The sequence below is a fragment of the Nicotiana tabacum genome, chromosome 1 (genome assembly GCF_000715075.1).
Source record: "Nicotiana tabacum cultivar K326 chromosome 1, ASM71507v2, whole genome shotgun sequence".
Lineage (NCBI taxonomy): Eukaryota > Viridiplantae > Streptophyta > Magnoliopsida > Solanales > Solanaceae > Nicotiana > Nicotiana tabacum.
The window spans coordinates 157,006,339-157,022,076 of record NC_134080.1 but is presented as its reverse complement, the minus strand read 5'-3'; the positions used below and the strand labels follow the sequence as shown (position 1 = coordinate 157,022,076).

General features: G+C 40.9%; 1 pseudogene; it reads left to right on the top strand.

The window, feature by feature from the left end:
- The first annotated feature begins 4,916 nt into the window (after nucleotides 1-4,916).
- Nucleotides 4,917-15,738, top strand: part of LOC142181285 (bifunctional dTDP-4-dehydrorhamnose 3,5-epimerase/dTDP-4-dehydrorhamnose reductase-like) — a 112,207-nt pseudogene continuing 101,385 nt past the window's right edge.

The following is a 15,738-nucleotide window of genomic DNA, read 5'->3' as shown; positions in this document are numbered from 1 at the left end:
GCCCGCTTCACTTGTCACGCATAATTCTTCTGGTACTCACCATGAATCACACAGCATACCACCATTATCCTCCAGACCCTACAGACGTAATAGCTACCCATGTGGTAGAGACCTCCCAACATAAAGCCCCAGTAACGCCAGCAAGAAAGTTAGGCTTAACCCTCTCGAACAGAACTCATTAAAAGTTCTTCCTCCCGAACAGAACCCCCTAGACTTTCTTCCATAGGACCACACTTTACCCCATGTCGACCATGAGTTACAGGACACTTCAGTGCCCACACTAGTCGTCATGCATAACTCTTCTGGTATCCACGATGAATCAGGACACAACATACTAGTCACCCATGAGGCAGAGACCTCCCAACAAGAAGCCCCTAGGAACGCCCCCCAGAGAGTCAGGTTTAACTCTTCACAAGCAGCCAAGGTTGGCAGTACACCAGTAGGCCCGCAAACAAGGTCCAAGACCAAGGGTAATGGCAGTACACCAGTCGGCCCGCAAACAAGGTCCAAGACCAAGGGGAATGGCGGTACACCAGCAGGCCCGCAGATAAGGACCATGACCACAACTAAGGCTAACGAGGAGGAGAGGATTAAGGAATTAGATATGCAGGTCAAAAGATCATCTTATAAGAAAAAGAGTCCAAGAAAGGTAATCAGGCAAACATACCAAATTCTAGTAGACCAGCCAACACTGTGCTTGAAGTGTCCAATATTATGGATGCTCAATCATCTAGGACAATGGCTAGGGACAAGGTGAGGAGCAGCAACTCAGCTCAGCGTGGCAGCGTGTCATCCCACTATGAGCATGTGATTTTTACCATATACGAAATACTCCTATAAAATCAAAGAAAAATAGATTTTCCCAATTATTTGTAATTTTATAGGATTTTTGTAGGAATTTGTGTTAATTGCTCGCATTTTCCGTGCATGTTTACTTTTATTAAAATCATAAAAAATACAAAAAAATGCCATGCATTGCATTTAGATCTTTATTTTTATATTTTTAGGATTAATTAGTTAATTAATTATTTTATTAAAAATGAAAATAAAAAAATGGCTCATATTTACATTTTACCTTTTAATTTTTGGATTAATGATTTTTCTCTTCTAATTTAGGATCAAGTAATTGTTATAAATTTTATAATTAGCTTAATTTTATAATTTAGATTAATCTAGAAATTTAATTAATTAAAGGAAGAAAAAGAAAACAAAAGAAAAAGGAAATTGAAAAAAAAGGTTGGTTTAAACTTGATTGGGCCAAAATTAATGCTGAGCCCAAATCCCTACCCAAACCCACCGACCAGCCCAATCTCCTTACCCGACCCGCTTCACCCCTTTTAATTAAAACCCTAGACCTAGAAAGACATCAGGAGAATAGACCCTTCCCTTGGACAAAAAAACCGGAGAAACGGCGCAGACCAACCCCTATTCTTCTCCATTCATTCTCACTCTCGCTCTCACCTCTCTCACGCATGAAACAGTTGAGAACTGCATTTTGAATTTTACAAAACTGAATCTGAAAGAAAGAAGCAAAGTAAAACGAAAAAAAGAGAGAGATTGAAACCACAATTTTCTGCCATTGTTTGAATCAACTGTTGTGTGTTTCTATTTTTCTAGGTTCTAAATATCACTGTGGTTGACGATTTGCTGCTGCTTTTGTTCGGATATGTTGCCTTCTGCTTTTGCTAAGCTCATTTCTCATCTAGCTTCTTATTTGGCATTTTGGAATTCATCTTTGCACAATCAGATTGGAATTGCTCTTTATCTGCTGTATAAACAAGTCAAGTTCGCATTTCTGTCTGGAATAACTATAACAATTCTGCTAATACCAGTTGATTGAGCTGTGGGAGTCTCATTTGCTGGTTGATTTTGCTATTCTAGTTTCCTGTATAGAGATTAAGGAGAAAAGATGTTGAAATTCCAAGTCCCCCTTCAGGCGCCTTAGAGTTATGCTTTTGCCCTGGTTTTTTCCCATTGCTTCAGTCCGACAACCTTATTGTCGCTGATGTTGACTCTATCCGTGTGGTCTATCTGAAAGGAGTTACTGATATTGTACCATAATGTCACTTATAAATATGGAAGATATTGAAGAAATATCTCGCTGGGTGGCACCCAATCTGCTTTCACAAAGGGAAAGGGAGGTCTCAAATGTTGGCTGGTAAAATAAGCTCCTGGTGCATTTTTGTTTGTTTGTTTGGGAGATTCTGGAATACTAAAAAAGTGCAACTTTTGTCAGAAAAATGGGATTTAAATAAAAAAATTGAACAAGTTGGAAACTAATTTACATAGGAGGGTGATAAACCTTGCCTCCCTAAGATTCATATGAAAATAAAAAAGAGTACGGTGAGTTCCTATAAAAATTACGTTTCAATATTCTCTCTCAAATTCACCTTCTTTTCCCCTATATCCAAGTTTCCATCACTAGATTAGGGAATATTGGATTCTTTTCAAAGTTTATTCAATTTGTAGATTAAGATTTTGCGAAGGTATTTTTATTTTGTCTAATTTGTCTCAAGTTTAGCTCTATATTGTGGTAAGTTTTTTCTCCAAGTAATCTTTTGTTACTACAATTATTTGTGGCTAAAATTTTGCTAGATTCTTACATATGTGTCCATATTTTTATCTGATCTTCCCATGCATGTCTAGAAATTGATATTCCAGTGCGTGGTTTGGGTCAATTGTAACTGTTTCATGCAATATCTGATGCTGATGCTAAAAGCAACTAATTTCTAACAGGGTTGAGCTGTATCTTTTCTATGTTCTAAAGACAGATCAAGGACTAATGTTTAATTTTAAGTGTCGCTCTGTTGAGCATATATTTAGGAAATAATTTGAACATCGTAGCTTGTTTTAGGCATGATTAAATAAAGTATCACAACTGGCGTAGTTGTGAAACCTAATTTCAAATTAAATTTAAATATGAGCATCCTTAGTTTGCTTTAGTGAAATACAAATCTTTCAAAGATAAATCGAGGCGTGCCATTCACAATTGAATCACCTAATTTATGGCCTTCATATTAATATTATAAATTAGTGTGGAAAATATTTTAAACATTCGTAGTTTGCTTTAGGCGCGTTTATAACAAAATCCTCATAGCTACGGGTACGGTTCCCGTGGCGTAGTTGTGATACCTAATCTCCAAATTCGGGGGTATATTTATGTGACCCGGCCACAACTTCTAATAACTTTAATAAATTAAACTTGTTGTAGATCGTGGGTACGGTTCCCGTTACATGATCCGCAATGTGTATCAAACAAATAAGTGTACGAAAATCGTAACTTGTTCCAGAATAATTACAATAAATAATTAAAAGGGGTAAAGTTTAAAAATGCACAATAGGTTTAAAACATGTAGTAAATAAGATAATAGGCCAATATTAATAGTTTAAGCGACCGTGCTAGAACCACGGTACCCGAGAATGCCTAATACCTTCTCCCGAGTTAACAGAATTCCTTACTTAGAATTTCTGGTTCGCAAAATAAAAAGTCGAAATTTTCTTGATTTGGGATTTAAAATAAACCGGTGACTTGGAACACCAAAATAAACTATTCCAAGTGGCGACTCTTATAAATTAAATTAAATAATCCCATTTCGAATAATGTCACTTTAATTGGAAAAACTCCCATATATCCTCTGATGTGTAAAAAGGGATTTTACAAGAAAGACAACTCCAAAAAAGGCAGTATTAATGATATACGGTCACACTCAACCGAGCGTAATGTACCAGGTACATTTGATATGAATTTGAGTAGCACCACGGCTAGGGGCATGGCCCTAAGGAGCAGGAACTTAGGCATCGTAGTGGGTGCACAATCATCCCAGCAAGATGCCACTCTTGCTGATGTGGTTACTGATGTGAATGCAACCAGGAACAAGGCTAGGGACAAGGCCTTGAGGAGCAGGAAATCAGCTCCGCAGGGCATCGTATCACACCCCAAGAAAGAAAAGTCTAAGAAAAGAAAAATTGGTGATCCAGCCAATACTACCATTGTTGTGCCTGGGTAGTCGCATGTTGTGGGTACAGAACCATCCAAGCATGTAAGTCATACACAACCTGAGCATACATTGTCACTAGAACATTCACCAGAGCATTCACCAGATGTTTCTCTTGCTGATGAGGATGTGGGTATTAACACCCATGGCCTAGGATCCCCGTTTAATCCAGGTATCATCCCAGGTATATCTATTTCTGATTTGAATGTGAGCAGTGCCACGGCTAGGGGCATGGCCCTGAGGAGCAGGAACTCAGGAATCGTAGAGGATGCACAATCATCCCAGCAAGAGAAGCATCTTGTTGATGTGAATGCAACCAGGAATAAGGCCTTGAGGAGCAGGAAATCAGCTCTGCAGGGCTTCGTATCACACCCCAAGAAAGGCAAGCCTAAGAAAAGAAATATTGGTGAACTAGCCAACACTACCACTGTTGTGCTTGGGTAGTCGCATGTTGTGGGTACAGAACCATCCAGGCATATAATTCATACACAACTTGAGCGTATATTGTCACAAGATTATTCACCAGAGTAGCATTCACCAAATGTCTCTCTTGTTGACGAGGATGTGGGTATTAACAACCATGATTCAGGATCCCCGTTTGATCCAGGTATATTTAGTTATTCTGTTAGGTAAATTCAATTTGGGGAGTAGTTTCAAGTTGGATAAAAATATATATAAAATTAGCTATAATAGAAAAATGAAAATATATAATAAAAATTATCCATTCAAATTTGGGAGTAGTTTTGATGGGTACTTATTTGATTATCCGTCCACCTATTTCTTGTATGTAAGCTGTACTCCTAATATATGTTTGTATGCATATAAATACTCAATTTTAACAACGTTCTTTCCTTCCTTTGAATCACTCATCCTCTTATTTCTCTTTCAAAATTCACTCCTCTCTCTTTTTCTCCATATATTATGGGTTTTCCAGCTAATAGCAAAAAGCCATTCAAGTTCTTGATCTATGGCCGCACCGGCTGGATCTCGGCAAGCTTTGTGAAGCTCAAGTCATAGACTATGAATATGAGTCGGGTCGATTAGAAAACTGGAGCTCTTTGGAATCCAACATATCCACCATCAAACCAACCCATGTATTCAACGCATCTGAAGTCAGTGGCGGGCCTAACGTTGACTGGTGCAAATCCAATAAGGTGGAGACCACCAGAACTAATATGGTCAGTACCTTAACGCTTGCTGATGTTTGTAGAGAGAAGGGCTTGATCCTTATCAACTATGCTACTGAATGCATGTTTTAATACGATGCGGGTCATCCGTTCGAGTCGGATATCGGGTTCAAGGAAGAGGATACTCCTAATTTCACTGGATCTTTTTATTCCAAGACTAAAGCTATGGTGAGGTCACTGGTGTTACATTTGTTGTTTTATTCTTATTATGCTTTTTTAGATCTATTAGCTAATGTATGTTCATATATGAATATAATGGATTTAAGTTATATGCACCGATCTAACCTTTTAATAGCATGTTACTTACCGTTTATTGTTGGTTACTGATGAATGCTTATTAAGTACTATATATGTAATGACCTGATTGTGTAAATTTTTATATTGTAACAATTAATGATCTAATGTGGATCCATGAAAGTGATACCAACTTCTTGGAACTAAGCTAGTTACCGTGTTGGCGAGCAAATTATTTGGCATTGGAATGAAATGGATATGAAGAGAGCAGAATGGATATATTGTGGATTCATGTAGCTGACTCAACTTATTTGGAACTGAGACCAGTGATGGCTCAAGGGGAGGCTAGTAAATCTTTTGCTTAAGGCCCCTAAATATTTGGAGTCCGGAACCTAAATGTTGTATTTTTGGACTCAAAATACACAAATAGGTTAAAAACACTTAGTGACCAAAATATGTAAAACGCAGTTTTGAACCACGTTTTACTTAACGTCCGTTTGGGACGTTAAGGTAAAATGCGTTTTAATACTACGTTTTATTAATACACTTTTTGTAAACGCATTTTACCTATTTTGTGGGCCCACCAATAACTCTTTTGCACTTAATTGCCATAACAATAATTCAAATATATAAAACGCCCTTTTAAAACGCATTTTACTTCCAAAAATTTGATCCCCCCAGATTGGGCATTGTCTTATTTAAAGGCATTAAGGGTTTTACAAAAATTCATTCAGAAACAAGTTTCAACTCCTGATAAATTCTTCTTCTTGTTAAATTCTCAAGCTTTTTTTCATAATGTCTGAAGAGCGAAAAGTAAAGGTTTCATTATATTGGCGGGAGGGGGGGGAGAGTTATGGTGGCAAATAACTCAGTGAGCTATAGTTTATCTCATAGAGTCATGTTAAGTTGCCACTTACAATGGAGTACGATAGACTGATATCGTTGTTATGCAATAAAATGAGGTTGAGCAAACGTTCGTGAATCTTAAAATAACCGAAAGATATCCATATTCTGTGACTCCGCAAGGGGTTGCTTGTTACGCTGAGTTTAACCTCGAGGATGATGAAACTCTGAGAGATTTTTTGGGGACTTTGGATGAATATCGGGAACTTATTTTGATAAAAATATTGGAAATGTACGTGAAGGTTAAAGACGTTCACAATATGATGTTGGCAAAGCAGGGATAACCCTCAATCATCGGATGGCTATTCTAGAGAAATTTTAGCCCAATAGGTTCCAGCTGAAAGAATTTGTCCGGATCTAAACTTATCTCCACGGGCGAACGAGGAGTGAGGAAATAATTTCTCTCCTACTTTACATAATCCACAAAACGACTGGTAAACTTCAATTTTCCTTTGTGTTACGATGTTTATTTTTATCGTATTAAATTTGTATTAACACTCATATATTCCATAGGGGGTACCGTCCAGATATTAATTTTACAAGTTATGAACCTACGGCCAGTTGAAATATACGTAGTTTTGGTATGTTGGATTACAGTGGTCCATCCGGGAGTCATCACCAACAGGATAATGTCCATCATGGATTGTCAACACATTACGACTTGTAAGTGAAGTGATATAGCTATATGTAAAGTATTTATCAATTTTAGTAGCTTATTATTTTGTTGTTTGTGTAATGAAAATGAGTAACTTGATGGTCCTGTCCTCACTCAATTGCCCTTAGACCCGACGTATTTACTCGGGATTTGGCAGATGCCCAGAGTGTGAAGACCCAAAAGGGTCATCTCGTATTTTAAAATCCAATCCGTGGTTCCGAGGCCTTCAAAACCTCATTTTTATTCTCCTTGATTTGCGTGTGCAGTCCGAGCATATATCTAGAAAGCCCATATGTGAATTTTTTTAAGAAATAATAAATTTTGGCTTAAAAGATAATTTTTGTTGAATTCGATCAGCGTTTTGAGTAAACGGACTCGGACACATATTCCGACGGTTCTAGAGAGTCCGTAGTAAAATATGGGACCTGGGCGTATGCCTGAAATTGAATTCTGAGGTCCCTAACACGAGAAATAAATTTTTAAAGAAAATTATTTAATTAAAAATATAAGGATTTTTGAAAAATTAAGAATATTCAATGTTGTTGGTATCGGCCCCGTATTTTGGTTCCAGAGCCCGGTACAGGTTTAATATGATATTTAAATTGTGTCTGTGAAAAAGGTAAGAAACGGAGTTTATATGACATGATTCAGACCCTCAGTTGTGAAAATAGAAACTTTAAGAATTCTTGAGATTTTCACTGATTTTAATGCTAAATCCGTTGTTTTAGGTGTTATTTTAGCGATTTGATCGCACGAGAAAGTTCGTATGATATTTTTAGACTTGTGTGCATGTTTGGTTTGGAGCCCCGAGGGCTCGGGTGAGTTTCAAATAGGTTTTGGGATGTTTTGGACTTAGAGATTTCTGCTGTTTTGTTGTTGCAGGTGCACATATGTATCCTTCTTTGCATTCGCGAAGGAACTCTCGCAAACGCGAAGAGTAAAATTGTCTGAGGAAAAATTCCTTCTACACGAATGCGAGGCACAGGTCATGAACGCGGAGCGTTGGGGGCATTACCTTTCGCGAATGCGACCGGGCTATTGCGAATGCGAAAGCCATTTTGGCAGGGACTTGGTGGAGGGGGTGAAATACTCTACGCGAATGCGGCCAATGGCTCACGAATGCGAAGGTCGGGGGGGGGGGGGGGTGAACCTTCGCGAACACATACGGTACCTCGCAAATGCGAAGGCTCTTCTAGCCAATGCTTCGCGAATGCGACAGGCTTCTTGCGAATGCGAAGAAGACTTGTCCAACGATTTTAAATTAGAGCCTAGGTCGGGATTAGACAAAAATTTCATATTTTTTTCCACAGAAATCGACCTTGGGCGATTTTTGAAGAGGGATTTCAACACCAAATCATAGGTTTATGTTCTTAAACTCATATCTTTCATTTTCCTTCAACACCCATTAGATTTCTAGGCCTAAATCTTGTTCTTTCATGCTAGAATTAGGGATTTTTGAAAAAATTGGGGATTTTACTAAATTGGGAATTTAGACATCGATTTGGGGTCGGATTCCGAAATTAATTACATATCCGGGCTCGGAGGTACATGGGTAATCATGTTTTGGTATGAACTTCGAGTTTTGACCAAACGGGCTTGGGGTCGGGTTTTGACTTTTTGGGAAGAATGTTGGGAAATCTATAATATTTCATTGGAATTGGTTCTTTGGTTCAATTAATGTTAATAAGTAAATTATGAATAGAGTCAGGCAGATTGGAAGTGGAAACTAAGGGAAAGCGGTATTTGAGGCTTGAGTTTGGCCGTGAAATCGAGGTAAATATTTGGTCTAACCTTAGCTTGAGGGAATAAATGTTGTTGTCTTATTTTCTATGTGTTAGCGGTGAGTACGACGTATAGGTGTGGTGAAAAGTATCTATACGTTGGTGTCGAGCATACAAGTGAGTCTTATATTGTGACTGTTGTGACACTTATTATGTGCTATTCATGCTTAAATTGATGATTATCCATGTGGAACAAAACCTATGATATTTTCTTGGTAATTGACCATTGTTGAGTATTGACTCAAGTTGAGACTTATTTTGTGAACTTAACTGTTGAAACGAGATTGGTTATAGCTGATTCTCTTGCCGGGATGTTATTGTTTCTATTGTTGATTCCCTTGCCGGGATGTTATTGTTTCTACTGTTTGGGTGAGGAAAGAGTGATAAAGCACGAAGGGCGATGCCTTGAACATTCATACTTATGCATATGGCGAGGAAGAGTGATAAAGCACGAAGGGTGTTGTTGTGCACATTTACATTTATATTGATGCATACGGTGAGGAAGAGAGATAAAGCACGAAGGGTGATGTCGTGCACATTTCTATCATTCATATGGTGAGGAATAGTGATAAAGCACGAAGGGTGATGCCGTACATATTTTTATTATTGATTGTATGGTGAGGATTGAGAGTAAAAGTACGAAGGGTGATGCCGTACATTTTTCTGTTCGCTATGATTATTTGCTGTTATCGGTTCAAGTGCATTAATTGTTTAATTTCCATTACTACTGTGATTATTGATTCTGGTACCCCCATAGCATGATGCCCCTTCCCGTTAATTTTTGTTTAGCTTCTATTATTGTTATTCTGTTAGTATATTATTTAACTGCACATGTTTATGTTGGTTGTCGTGTCCTAGCCTCGTCACTACTTTGCCGAGGTTAGGCTCCACACTTACTAGTACATGGGGTCGATTGTACTAATACTGTACTCTGCACTTTCTGTGTAGATCCCGGTACTGGACCATATGGACCGTAGTTCGAGGTTGCTGCCTTCAGTCCATTGGAGACCTGAGGTAGTCCTGCAGGTGTCCGCAGGCGCTGGCGTCCCCTTTTATTCTATTTTATTTCTGTTTTACCTACTTTCAAGATATATGTATATTTCTTTGTTCGGACCATTGTTTGTTGCATTCGTAGACTGTCCATGAGTGGTGACACCAGTTGTGGGTGGAGTTTTATTACGGTTTCGTTATTTGTATTAAGATAATTTGTTAAATTCTGTTCTTTCGCATTTATTCTGCTGATTTACTTTTGTTAACCTGTAAATTGTTAAAGGATAAAGGAAAAAAGGTAAAATAATTGGTAACGTTGGCTTGCCTAGAGGGTACAATGTTAGGCGTCATCACGGTCCCGAGGGTGGGAAATTTGGGTCGTGACAAGTTGGTATCAGAGCTCTAGGTTGCTTAGGTCTCACAATTCATGGACAAGCTTAGTAGAGTCCGAGGAATCGGTACGGAGACGTCTATGTTTATCCCTAGAGGCTACAGAGTTAGGAACATTTTCCGTTCTATTCATCTCTGTCGTGCATTTTGATTCCTCAATGCTAATTGAACCTCTACTATGTTCTTTCGAAGATGGCGAGAACACGTACTGCTTCGTCAGCTGATCAGCAGTCCGAGCCCCCAGTGGCTGCACCTACGAGGGGTAGAGGACAAGGCCGAGGCCGTGCTAGATGCTGATGAAGGGGTAGAGCTCAGCCTAGAGCAATAGCACTAGTGGCGTAGCCTTAGGTAGAGTTTGATGATGAGGTTCTGGCCCAAACCATTCCAGCGGGACAAGCTGAGGTTCCAGAGGGGTTCATCGCTACCTCGTACTCCAGGATCGTCTAATCCGTCTTGTGGGCCTTATGGAGAGTGTCACTTAGGCAGACATACTTACTGTAACACCAACCATATTTCAGGCTGGGGAGGAGCACAGACTCCAGCTACTCGCAGTCTGGAGCAAATGGATCCCCAGTTTCAAACTCAAGTGGCTCAGCCAGTTGTGGTAGTTCCACCAGGTGTTGTAGCTCAGGCCGATGATGGATCAGCTGTGTTTTCTGATGCTTTGTGGAGATTGGATAGGTTCATCATACTTTTTACTACTACCTATGGCAGTACATCTTCAGAGGATCCCCAGGACTATTTGGACAACTGTCATGAGGTTTTACGGAACATGGGGATAGTGGAGACCAATGGGGTCGACTTTGCTACTTTCCGTCTATCAGGTTCTGCCAAGAAATGGTAGAGAGATTATTGTTTTCTAGCTAGGTCACCAGCTCTCACTTGGGACCAGTTCTCGCAGCTATTTCTCGAGAAGTTCCTTCTTGTCACTCAGAGAGAGGAGTACTGCAGGCGGTTCGAGCGTCTTCAGTAGGGTTCTATGACTGTCACCCAGTACGAGACGATGTTTATTGATTTGGCTCATCATGCTCTTCTGATACTCCCCACTGCGAGAGAGAGGGTGAGGTGGTTTATTAGGGACTCGCTCAGCCTATTAGATTGCAGATGGCTAAGGAGATAAGGAGCGAGATTTCTTTTTAGCATGCTGCCAATGTGGCCAGGCGGGTTGAGATAGTTCTAGCTCAGGGAAGTGGTCAGGGGTCTGACAAGAGGCCTGTTCATTCTAGCAGATTCAGTGGTCCCTCATTTGGAGGAAGAGATTCTTTTGGTAGAGGCCATCCTCCCAAGCCATTTCATTCAGCACATCAGGCTTCTCACGGTGCTCCAGGTGGCCGCGGTTCTCATATGCAGTATTCTATTATTAGCTCCTATCAGTGCACCTCCGTTCTAGAGTTTTCAAGGTAGTTCTCAGACTGTCAGGGTCAGTTTCAGGGTCAGCAGTCTTAGCAGCCGAAGTCTTATTATACTTGTGGCGATACGAGGTACATTGCTAGATTTTGCCCCCGAGCCTTGAGCAGTTCTCCGCATCAGGGTTCTCGTGCCATGGTTCTGGCATCGAGTGTTCCGCTGCCCGCTCAACCAACAAGAGGTAGGGGTCGAGGTGTTAGAGGTAGAGGTCAGTCCGCTAGAGGTAGAGGCCAGCCAGTAAGAGGCCATCCCAAGGATGTAGTATAGAGTGGTAGGGCCTAGCCCCAATGTTATGCTTTCCAGCTAGGCCTGAGGGTGCGTCCTCTGATGCAGTTATCACAGGTACTGTTCTGGTTTGTAGTAGAGATGCTTCAGTTCTATTTGATCTAGGGTCTATATACTCCTATGTGTCTTCTTATTTTGCTTCATATTTGGTTGTACCTCGTGATTCTTTGAGTGCTATTGTATATGTGTCTACACCGGTGGGTGATTCAATTATTATAGATCGTGTCTATTGTTCATGTGCGGTTGTTATTGGGGGTCTTGAGACTAGTGTAGATCTCCTACTTCTCGATATGGTTGATTTCGATGTTATTTTGGGGATGGATTTGTTATCACCTTATCATGACAAGATCATGACCTTAGCATTGCCGGGGTTGTCTTGATTGGAATGGAGAGAGACTCTTGGTCATTCTACCAGCAGGGTTATCTCTTATATGAAGGCTCGGCGTATGGTCGAGAAGGGTTGTTTGGCTTATTTGACTTATGTCCACGATTCTATTGCTGAGGTTACTTCTATGGATTCTGTGCCAATGTTCGGGAATTTCCCGAGGTATTTCCTTCAGACCTGCCGGGGATGCCACCCGACAGGGATATTGACTTTCACATTGATTTGGCTCTGGGCACTCAACCCATTTCTATTCCGCCATATCGTATAGCCCCACTAGAGTTGAAAGAATTGAAAGAAAAGTTGCAAGACTTGCTTGATAAGGGCTTTATTAGACCTAGTGTCTCGCCTTGAGGTGCGCCAGTCTTGTTTGTTAAGAAGAAGGATGGGTTGATAAGAATGTGCATAGACTATCGGCAGTTGAACAAGGTCACCATCAAGAACAAGTATCCATTGCCGGGGATTGATGATTTATTTGATCAGCTTCAGGGTACTAGGGTGTTTTCAAATATTGATTTGAGATCTGGCTACCATCAATTGAGGATTAGGGCATCTGATGTCCCTAAGACAGCTTTTCGCACTCGGTACGAGCATCATGAGTTCTTAGTAATGTCATTTGGGTTGACAAATGCCCCAGTATGGATTTGATGAACCAAATGTTCAAGCTTTATCTGGATTCCTTTGTGATTGTTTTCATTAATGATATCTTGATCTAATCCCGCAACCAAGAGGAGCATGAGAAGCACCTTCGAGTCGTTCTTCAAACTTTGAGAGATAGCAAGTTGTATGCCAAGTTTTCAAAATGTGAGTTTTGGTTGAGTTCAGTATCATTCCTGGGTCATTTCGTATTAGTAGAAGGTATTCAGGTGGATCCTAAGAAGAATGAGGCAGTCAAGGACTAGCCTAGACCCACATCAGCTACATAGATCTGGAGTTTCTTGGGTTTGGCGGGTTATTACCATCGGTTTGTGGAGGGGTTTTCATCTATAGCAGCCTCGATAACTAGGTTGACCCAAAAGGGTGCCTCGTTAAGATGGTCGGACAAGTGTGAGGCGAGCTTCTAGAAGCTCAAGACAGCTTTGACTACGACGCCGGTGTTGGTGTTTCCCATAGGTTCAGGGCCATATACAGTTTATTGTGACGCATCTCATATTGGACTTGGTGCGATGTTGATGCAGAATGACAAGGTTATTGCATATGCTTCGCGGAAGTTGAATTTCATGAGAAGAATTATCCAGTTCATGATTTGGAGTTAGCAGCCATTGTTCACGCGCTGAAGATTTGGAGGCACTATTTATATGGCGTGTCATGTGAGGTGTTCACGGATCACAAGAGTTTGCAATACTTGTTCAAGCAGAAGGAGCTAAATTTGAGGCAGAGGAGGTTGTTGGAGCTATTGAAAGACTATTATATCACCATCTTGTATCCAATGTAGTGGCCGATGCTGTGAGTAGGAAGTCAGCCAGTATGGGCAGCCTTGCGTATAATCCAGTCGGTGAGAGACCGTTTGCTTTGGATGTTTAGGTTTTGGCCAATCAGTTTGTAAGGTTGGATCTTCCTGAGCCCAGCCATGTTCTAGCTTGCATAGTCGATCGTTCTTCATTATTTGAGCGTATTAGAGATTAGCAGTATGATGATCCCTATTTGCTTGTCCTTAGAGACATAGTGCGGCTGGAGGTGCCAAGCAGGTTGCAGTTGGAGATGACGAAGTTTTAAGGATGCAGGGTCGAGTTTGTATGCCTAATGTTGATGGACTTCGTGAGTTGATTTTAGAGGAGGCCCATAGTTTCCGCTATTCTATTCATCCGGGCGTCGGTAAGATGTATCAGGACTTGTGGCACCATTATTGGTGGAGGAGGATGAAGAAGGATATTGTTGCGTATGTAGCTCGGTGTTTGAATTGTCAGCAGGTAAAGTACGAGCATCACAGACCTGGTGGTTTGCTTCAAAAGATTGAGATTCCTGAGTGGAAGTGGGAGAGTATTATTATGGACTTTGTTGTTGGACTCCCACAAACTCAAAGAAAGTTCGATGCAGTGTGGGTTATTATGGATAGACTAACTAAGTCAGCGCATTTCATTCCTGTGGCGGTATCCTATTCCTCTGAGCGGTTGACAGAGATTTATATCCGGGTGATTGTTTGTCTTTATGGTATGCCCATGTCTATCATTTCTGACCGAGGTACGCAATTTACCTCGCATTTCTGGAGGATAGTACAACGTGAGTTGGGTACGTAGGTCAAGTTGAGCACAACATTTCATCCTCAGATGGACGGACGGTCTGAGCGTACTATTCAGACTTTGGAGGATATGCTCTGAGCATATGTTATTGACTTTGGAGGTTCTTGGGATCAGTTCTTGCCATTAGAAGAGTTTGCCTACAACAACAGTTATCAGTCGAGCATCTAGATGGCTCCCTATGAGGCATTATATGGTAGGCGGTGTCGGTCGCCAGTTGGGTGGTTTGAACCGGGAGAGGCTCGATTATTGGGCACAGATTTAGTTCAGGATGCCTTGGAAAAGGTTAAGATCATTCAATATAGGCTTCGTACCGCTCAGTCCAGGCATAAGAGTTTTGCCGACCGTAAGGTTCATGATGTGGCATTCATGGTCGGAGAGCGAGTGTTGCTTCGGGTGTCGCCCATGAAGGGCGTGATGAGATTTGGGAATAAGGGCAAGCTGAAGAAGGGCAAGCTAAGCCCTAGGTTCATCGGGCCTTTTGATATTTTTGATAAAGTGGGAGAGGTAGCTTATAGACTTGCGTTGCCACCGGGTTTATCAGCTGTGCATCTAGCGTTTCATGTGTCCATGCTTCGAAAGTACGTAGATCCATCCCACGTGTTAGACTTCAACATTGTTCAGTTGGCCAAGGACTTGACCTATGAGGAAGAGCCGATAGCAATTCTGGACCGGCAGGTTTGTCAGTTGAGATCAAAGAGTTACCCTTCGGTTCGTGTGTAGTAGAGAGGTCATCCTGTTGAGGCAGCTACCTGGGAGTCCGAGTCCGATATGTAGAGCCGATATCCCCATCTTTTCACCGACTTAGGTACTTTTCTATGTCCATTCGAGGAGGAACAATTGTTTTAGAGGTGGAGAATGTGATGACCCAAAAGGGTCATCTCGTGTTTTAGAACCCAATTCGGGGTTCCAAGGCCTTCCAGACCTCATTTTCATTCTCCTCAATTTGCGTGCGCAGTCTGGGCATATATCCGGGAAGCCCTTATGTGAAAAAGTTTAAGAAATAGTGAATTTTGGCTTAAAAGATGATTTTTGTTGACTTCGGTTAGCATTTTGTGTAAACAGACCCGGACCCGTCTTCCGACGGTCTCGGAGGGTCTGTAGTAAAATATGGGACTTGGGTGTTTGCCCGGAATTGAATTTCAAGGTCCCTAGCCCGAGAAATAAATTTTTGAAGAAAATTGTTTAATTAAAAATATAAGATTTTTTGGAAATTTAAGAACATTCAATCTTGTTGGTATCGGGCCCGTATTTTGGTTCTAGAGCCCGGTATAGGTTTAATATGGTATTTA